The sequence below is a fragment of the Sycon ciliatum genome, chromosome 7, assembly GCF_964019385.1.
Source record: "Sycon ciliatum chromosome 7, ocSycCili1.1, whole genome shotgun sequence".
NCBI classification, from domain to species: domain Eukaryota; kingdom Metazoa; phylum Porifera; class Calcarea; order Leucosolenida; family Sycettidae; genus Sycon; species Sycon ciliatum.
Window position 1 is genome coordinate 16,490,778 of NC_088649.1, and position 9,082 is coordinate 16,499,859.

Sequence of the window (9,082 nt, forward strand, 5' to 3'; positions counted from 1 at the left end):
ACACACACACACACACTCAAATTCACACGCACACGCACACACACACACACACACACACACACTTACACGCACACACAGACGCACACACACACAGACGCACATGCACACACACACACACACACACACACACACACACACACACACACCAAAGAAACGTGTGTGCATGTACACTTCATTTCAATAGCAGATACTTACTGTCTTGACATTGGTCTCCGTGGAATCCTCTCCGGCAGCTGCATTGGCCGTCCTGTTTACACCGGCCGTTATTCAAGCAATGGCATACTGGAGTAGTGATACAGTGTATTCAACAAACACACACACGAATAGAGACAGAACACCATAGCTTATCAGGGCGAAATACAGAACCAAAGTTAGGGGAGGGGGGGAGTATGTTTTGTGAAAATGAAGGAATTAGAACTATACTAACAAACTTACATCCCAGCAGGAAGGGTGAACCAGTGGATTTAGATAGAAATTTCTGCATGGACTTTTATGGAATAGCGTTGTGGGCGAGGAAAGTGGCGTTGTATCGAATATAAGGCCATGGCATACGGTAGACAGTACAACTTGTGACTAACGACCACCCCTTGGGGCCAGAGAAAGCCGTCTTTAGTGGCCGGTGGTCCTTAGTTAGAGGTTTGCACCGCGCAACCATATGATTGTGAATGTGAGATCGTCCACGCCTGGCGAAGTGGTCTGTAGTACCAGGCCGGTCGCTAGTCACGGTGGTCTTTAGTACCAGGCCGGTCGCTAGTCACGGTGGTCTTTAGTACCAGGTTTTACTGTATATTCATCGGCCACTGTGACCCGCAATGAGTACAGTTTTCCGGGGCAAGTGATGATTATTGGATGCAATGGCTCAAACAGTACTGTGCCAATGTGCAGGTCCATGGTGTGTACTCGTCAGTCATCATGCACATACATAGGCAGCACTCCCACTCTGAGGTAGATGGGGGGGGGCACTCTCTTTACTAGAAGAGGGGGGGGGGGGGGGAGGGATCAAAAGTAAAGTAGGATGCAGCACCCTATTGGGTGCTGGTATTTTATATACAGTATAAAAAGTAGTTATAGGCTAAAAAGACTATGAATGCTTTTTATACAATACCGCTGAGGCTAATAAAATTAATACTGTTTGTAAAATACTCCCTTTTTAGGGTAAAGTGCAGTGCTGCATGGATAAGTGCAGTGGTACTTATTAAGTCAAAGTAAATTTAATGGAATTGGATACTGTCGATGGTGTAGCAATTAGTGCGGGTATTTATCAAAGGTCAATATAAATGTATTAGTCGGTTTACTTGAATGGGACGAAGGCACACGAAGGCATAACCGGTGCCTCAAACGCACAGCATACATGCACCCATGAGTCGTACAGTCTTTGACAGGCTAGAGCTAACAATACAACAGTTTTCCTCTGTCCTTACCTTCTGTGCAGTGCTCTCCGAACACTCCTTCCTTGCATTGACACTCTGAGTTCTTTCTCACCCAGTTACTTTCGCACAAGGCTGTGTTATATATCACAAGGAAGAGGAACAAGGGAGTAAGAGAGCAATAGAGCCATAACAGAGACGAACAGACAAGGGTTTCATGGTGAGAGAAGAAGAATAAAACACCGCTCCGACCCCTGTGAAGCGGGAAGTATCCTGTGCGAGGCAGAGCAAAGGCAGCCGCAACCAAACACGGATGGCGTTGTTCTAGGTACAAACCAAACTTTCCTAGACTCACATGAGAAGGATGCTTTGGAGTCTCCTAAAATTCAGAGAGGATATAAGAGCACTTCTCGAACTTTCCCGAAAGGCTCGAACTTTTCCGAGAGGATTTGAGAACGCACCCTAAGTATTCTAAAATGAATTCATCTGCAAGATCAGTCAGGAGAGTGAACTGCCTGAAAAGAGAAAAATGTCGGACCCACCAGGACTCAAACCCGGCACCTTGGGCAATGCTCTAACCATCTGAGCTATGGGACCAGCCTGAACCTAGAAGGCGTTGAGAAGTTTACGACAGTTCTCCCAATCCGTTCGAAATTCATCTTTACTTACAGAATTGGCACTTGTCTCCGGTGAATCCTTCTCGGCAGCTGCATTTACCCTCGCTATCACACCGGCCCTGGTTCAAGCATGTGCATGCTATGGACACAGTGGAAACAACATCACAGCGCAAGACAGAATAAAAAAAACATGGCAATTATTCATAGAGCATTGGGAATAAAGCAGTTCGACAGCAAAACGTCACCAGCGAATAAGCCCGAGTGTCCACTTGATCTAGGGATCATGATCAGACTGCGCAGATGCTAGCCTTCGGTGTACTGGTGTACGTAGTGAGAAATCTACTCGCGGCACGTCTGGTTTCTCTGTATGCCGAGTTGTACCCATGTGGCGACTTTGTCCTGCTTTCACAATACTGAAAGTGGTGCAGGTAACGGTAGACCGGTCAACTGGCGTTGGCCATGATACATGCCCGTTTCCCGACTGTCATTTCAGTGTTGTACTCAGACTTTGAATGATGTCTGCTCAGATTATTTTTGAAGAAAAGTGTGTAATTTGCCGGCCGCTCTTAGTCTTACCCTTTTCACACTGTTCACAATAGGGCGTGTGGGGGTTACACATACAACTCGTGTTCGGCGCAAGAACACCGCTCCCACAGGACTCTGCGCAGAAAACGAAAGCAAACAGCTCAATAGCACAAGTTCCATTCCGCACCCCAGGCTGATGCAGGATCACAGGATCACAGGATAATAGTTTTACTAGGTTTTGCAGATTGAGTACTAGGTTTTATTCATTCGAGCCGACGAGACCACACGACGCTTGCAGACCACAGCACGAAAGTAAGATGGCAACAAAGAATTATGATTATCATATCCACTTGCGCTCGACTTGAGGACGGCAGCTCAGAAAGCGTCATCATTGTCATCGCCATGAACAACCACTGGGTAATTCTAAAGCCCTGTTGGTACAAGCCGGGGTGGCAAAAGGCAGGGGCGTCCGAACCGGTGCTGCAGATGCGGCTTTGGCCGCGCCAATACAATTCCCTGTGATTTTTGAAGCAATAAGATATGGTCTGTTTGCCCCCCCCCCTCATAGTCGCACCAATGCAGAGTACCTTCTGACAGCCTGCATTGAAGTAAGGAATGTTGGCGCAAATCCTGTTGCCACAAGATACATTTTAGAACAACAAATGGCCACGCACATCATGTTGTTGGCAGGTACAAAAGCATGATTGGGAATTGCAAGCCGTTGGTGGAGCCAGCCATTAGTTTTCATCTCACTTACTGACACAGAGGATTTGGGCTCGCTGATTGCTTTCGGCATCATCATACAACAGACCCTCCGTAGTAAACTTTACGGTTTTGTGAACCAACTCTCCGTCTATCTCGACGGATCTGACCTGGTAGGGATGGTGCGTGGGTTTGTTCTCCAGGGCTAATGTATTTAGCCAGCGGTCTACCAGTGCATCGCCGTGTACTTACAGCCAGGCCATGCTGATGAGGCGAAGTCCATACTGCAGACACGCTTCCTGGGCGAAAGGCTCCGTTACGATACGCCTCGATGCTGGTGTTGCCGCGGCGTACACCGAGTCGTTAGCGTGAAGCCATCGGGCTGCAAGACAAGGGCAAGTACAGAGGCGGGTAGAGGGTAAGCTTAAATACTGTATAAGCAGAAATATTCGTCAAGGATTTAATTTCGTCGTTTTCATCCGAGGGGCGTTTGGACTAAATTAAAAGCCGGACTGATGTCGATTTGTCCAGCCTTCCAATGTAATCTTATGGTCCATGGATTAAACTTTCAACCGGACGAACTCCCTTTCTCTGGAGTTGGACGAAATTGTTGACCGACTGAATTTTCTAGGGCTTAAACGGGTTGGGGTTTGATCGGGTAACATGTTCGGGTATTTTTATCCGGGTAGCACGGGTACCCTGTCGGGTATTTTTATCCGGGTAGCACGGGTACCCTGTCGGGTATTTTTATCCGGGTAGCACGGGTACCCTGTCGGGTATTTTTTGACATAGTTTGTACTGTGAGTATTTAGAAAAGCGATCCTGTCAGTTTTCTATTATTGTGTTCACATGGCAAGAAAAACGACACCGCTATGCTACGTAAGTTTCTACGTAAGGTGCTCGGTATTTCACTTAGGCTACGTAAGTCTCTACGTATGGTGCTCGGTATTAGATCTACCAACGGGTGGTAGCCGCGTGCTGTGCACGTGCACGGCAGACTTTGTGTTCAGTCCGCGGATATCCGTGTTCGGATGTGCATGCGCGAGGAACTTCCTTCTTTGGAACTGCTTCTTGCATGAGCTGTTTCGGATATTTCGTCTCCTGGCCTGGCTTATTTCGTTTCGGCGCTGCTGAGACCTCCTTTCGCGGAATATTACTCAATTACAGGTGAGTTGACCAGTTGCCTTTGATTCATTTGCTTGTGTTGACTCTTTCATTCACGAAAAGTGTGCTGATTTTAGGCGGAATGCAATAAATAATGGAAAAGCTGACAGGATCTCTTTTCTAAATTTAGCTTTTCCGCTGCCGAGGCCACCTTTTACGGAATACTCGATGACAGATGATCTCTGAGTTGACCGGTTTCCTTCGATTCATTTGCTTATGCTCACCCTTTCATTTACGGAAACGTGTGCTGATTTTATTCGGATTTAGATCCATTTTTGTCTCTTTGCCCTTGTCTACAGTGTACGAAGAACGCGAGTTCACCTTCTTATTTTTTTTTTTTTATTATTATCAATAAAAAGAACAAATTCTGCAGTCATCGCCACACTACAACGAAGTCATGAAAGTTTACCAGAATTAATTTTCTTGTCACATTCATCAGTGGAAAGTCGTGACTGAAGAGTAACCATGCTGAACAATGATTAAATATACATTCAATGATGTGTTACGAGAACAAACTACAGTGCCAAAATAGAAAGAGGGAAGGTGAGACAATAGCAGTGAAGTGAGAGCTAAGTGCAACGGTGGGTGAAAAACTAATAATTATAACGCTAAAACTGTGTAGTGAGACAAACAATCATGCTGTGCACCTACGAAAACAATTTTAACGCAACTACATGTTTCTTCTGCTTACAAAGATCAGGCTTATGCAAACGAATACAAACAGCCTCAAGTACTTTCAACTGACTAGCATACCGTGCACGACAAAGAACAGAAAAACTAAAATCATCATACACCTGCAGACACTTAGGGTGAGACAACAAAAACGTTTTTCCTTTTTATCCAGCCTTTCGCTCATGAGTTCCTTCAATAGATCGTCAGGGTAAGAAGTCTGCCGTTTTTCTTCACTTGTTGCTGTTTGTATTCGTTTGCATAAGCCTTGAATGTATATTTAATCATTGTTCAGCATGGTTACTCTTCAGTCACGACTTTCCACTGATGAATGTGACAAGAAAATTAATTCTGGTAAACTTTCATGACTTCGTTGTAGTGTGGCGATGACTGCAGAATTTGTTCTTTTTATTGCTATTATAAAATTGTTGTCTCCACGTCGATTATTTATTATTATCATTTAAATTTTGAATAGGGCAATCCCCTTCTTGACGGTAAGGCTTATGTTAGATGTGTTCCCGAAATACTCATATTCATTGTACATTGGTACGTTACAAGTAAGGCACTGGTCAGTGGCATACTATCGTTGGCAGTTCCCAATCTGGAGGGAAAGGTTCAAGGACCCATTGACCGAGTTTGCAAAATAAATTCGCATATCAGGGAAAATCTCCATTGTGGAGAGGTTCAGTAACTTGTTTGCTTCATACGAAACAATCCAATGGGTGGAGTCTCGTGAAAATCTCGTACTTGTATGATTGGATTTGTTTACTCGAGCCTGGGCTGTTTGATTTGTGAGTACCGCCGAGATTGCACCGCCCCAAATAAAGTTTCGTGCCGCCAAAGCTAGAAATACGACCTGCAATCTGTTTGTAGTACCTGCAAGAATGTGGAGTACATGTATCGTACTTTTTCTGTTTCAGTTGCCGTCATGTTGCTAAAGAAAGGTTCAGTAGAGAGGTTCTGCAAAACGAAAATTCGAACGAAGTTTCGCGACAGTCCTTGTGAAAGTGTGTACGAATTTTTGCACGAACTTTACGTTCTGCACAGTTTGCGCGGGCCAAGTGCACGTACACCATGACCCGATCTCACGAAATTTCCTACGACAGTTCATTTCGCGTTCCCTGCAAGTTTCGCATCCAAAGGTGCGAAAGTTCGTGCGAAGTTTCGCACTTCATGATGTAGAGCGAAAGTTTGTACGCATTTTCGTTTTGCAGAACCTCTCTAGTTTGTTTCATACGATACGAGTCAATGAGTCGGTGTGGCTTAGAATCTTTCGCTGAAGAAGAAATCTATTCATCTGTCTATTGGAGAAATAAGATTGAGTATTCACTGGTTATAAAATAGGTTAAGACAAACTCACAGAATAAAATACCATCGGTCCATTGGTGTTCGTCCTAAAGAGGTTCGACTGGATATTATTCATACTCACCAAAAGACGTGTAACATTTTATTATTGTGGAGTGCCTTGTTTATCTCTCAGTACCTCCAACCATAGCCTTGCCCCTTTTATCCTCAGGATCAGTGTAGTTGTTGGAACGAGGTGTCGGACTCAGCAATGTATTTGTTTACATTTTAATACATGTTTATTGTTCCTCCTTTGCTGTGTTGTTTTAGAAAATCGTGGACTGACAGTTTGAAGTCATTGAACTACTTCCAAAAGTTGTATCGACATCAACAGGATTACGATTTCAGTGCAATATGATGCAGGATGACCTTATCACGATAACCCATGATTATAAACCATTATAAACACAGAATCAACAAAAACATCTGCGACACGCACCTTCCTACTTTTCTCAAATAAATCTGATCGAGGGTGGGGAAATCTGAAATATCTGAAAGGCAAGACAATTTTATGACAGAGTCATGACATTCTGCAACAGCAAGCTGCAACATGCACAGAATGACCTCCGTATAAAAAAAGTATCACCACCACCAGACCACTACTCACATGTTTCCTCGCAGAAGAATAGCATAAAGCGGGATTCACAGAAGCTTTTTTGCGATGCGACACGCGATGCGACAGACGCGAAACCGGGAAAACCCCAAATCGCAGCCATGTCGCACCCCACGCAACTGCCGCAACTGGGCCATCGCAGGCCATCGCAGAAGTTGAGCTTGGCTCAACTTTTGCGATGCGATGCGATGCGACAAGCGATTTGGTGTACGATTTTGACCTTTTCTACAGCAAAGTTGTACAAAGGCGCAAGAGTTGCCTATAAATTTTTACAAGTTGTGTCAAACCGCGCGAATATCATGGTGACGTACCCAAATCAGCAAAACTTTGTCGCATCGCTGACTTCTTCTGTGAATGGCATTTCGCGAGTTCGCATCGCACGCATCCATCGCAGATCGCGTCGCATCGCGTGTCGCATCGCAAAAAAGCTTCTGTGAATCCCGCTTTAGGCTAGTGCCATTTTCTGCAAGAAAAGGCTTGCACATCAATGCGTATAATACGGTATTGATATGATGTGAAGGCCATCATTTACATATTGATATAGCTATAGGGCATTCCATTGATTGGTGACAGAAAAAACAAAAGAAATTATAGCAATAAAAACTGCTTTGCAGTCTTCTAAAAAAAGTTATTGTGTTCTAGTCCATGGACCCCGTCTAAAAAGTAAGAAATTAACGAAATGTGATAGCCGAAAATTAAAATTTCACACAAAACCTCACAATAATCACACACAGAATGAAAAGCTACATGTAGAAGACCTTTCCCCTCGTGATCCTCTTTCTTATGCATGCATGTTGCCAATTGTTGGTGCAGTACAAGTTTAGTGTTGAAAGCAGCATTTCAAGTGTTGTGATTATTGTGAGGTTTTGTGGGAAATTTTAATTTTCGGCTATCACATTTCGTTAATTTCTTACTTTTTAGACGGGGTCCATGGACTAGAACACAATAACTTTTTTTAGAAGACTGCCATAAAGCAGTTTTTATTGCTCTAATGCACATGTGCTGCTCAGAAAGTGTAAAGTGTAAAGTGTACAGTAGCACATAGCCATGCTGTTTACATGTACCGTTGCAAAATCACCGTACTCCAGCTACCCGATCGGGTTCTCAGGAGCAAATTGCTACCCTCCAACCTCATCAAATTACGGGTAGCACGGGTACCCTGCTACTCGTTGACACCCCTAGAATTTTCTGCCAGTAGAGTATACCATGTAGCAAGTCCCAACACACCCTCTTCTGACTGGGTGCTCAGCATGTGTGTACCGCTATGTGTTCCTGGCCAAATGAATTGGGGCTATGATTAGTTCGAAGGGATTCGGGAAGCGCATTAAAGCGGTCAGCACCAAGGAATGAGATATGTTTGAATCCAGCTGGAGTTTGCACAACGAGTAAAGAAAGGGAAATATTGACTTGACTATGTAGAGGTACGCTCCCTCATTAGTTCACATCACTGTTTACTGGAACTCAACCACAGTCCATTCATAAAAATTAGGGCTGTCGGGTAGCATTTTCTTCGGGTATCGGGTTCGGTTAGTTTTCCAGTTTTTTTTTCGAGACGCAGCAGTGATGGTGGGGCATTGATGACTTTGCCGACCTGAGGTCTCGGCGTCACGGCCAAAAACACGCACCAAAAACAATGAAAAAAGAAGAAGATAGAGCTGTACAGGTAAGAAAGATGCAAAAACCCAAGGCTTAACATGAGCGATTGTGGGTGACAAACTGTCTTAGCATCATACTATTCATAGGGAATCGACTGCCCAGAGCCAGTTTGTGCTGCGAAGATGGCGGTAAACATTCGTTTTGAATGATTGCATTCTCTTGCTGTGGGGAGGCTGGGATAAGAGAGCGACATGGAGGGAGTTCCAATCGCTGATGCTGCAGTGTGGGAACGAGCACTTCAGTGCCCAGTAGCACGGGCACCATTGTAACACCACAATGCACCCCTTCCCTTATACACTGGGTAAATATACAGAGTATTACATGACTGTGTGCACGTGCACTGTACGTGACATCATCTGCGACTTCGGGTTTTCGGGCACAATACTATTGATATCATACTGTACCCGTCTATCTGAGGTCCTCAC

At 44.5% G+C, this 9,082-nt stretch overlaps 1 long non-coding RNA gene across 1 annotated transcript; it reads right to left on the minus strand.

Moving 5' to 3' along the window:
- Positions 1 to 213: 213 nt before the first annotated feature.
- Positions 214 to 3,581, minus strand: LOC135820668 (uncharacterized). Its single transcript, XR_010554174.1, has 5 exons — positions 3,267 to 3,581; positions 2,561 to 2,644; positions 2,037 to 2,123; positions 1,422 to 1,502; positions 214 to 282 (listed from the first exon to the last, which is right to left on the minus strand). It is a non-coding gene; the product is annotated as an uncharacterized LOC135820668 (long non-coding RNA).
- Between the last annotated feature and the right edge of the window lie 5,501 nt (positions 3,582 to 9,082).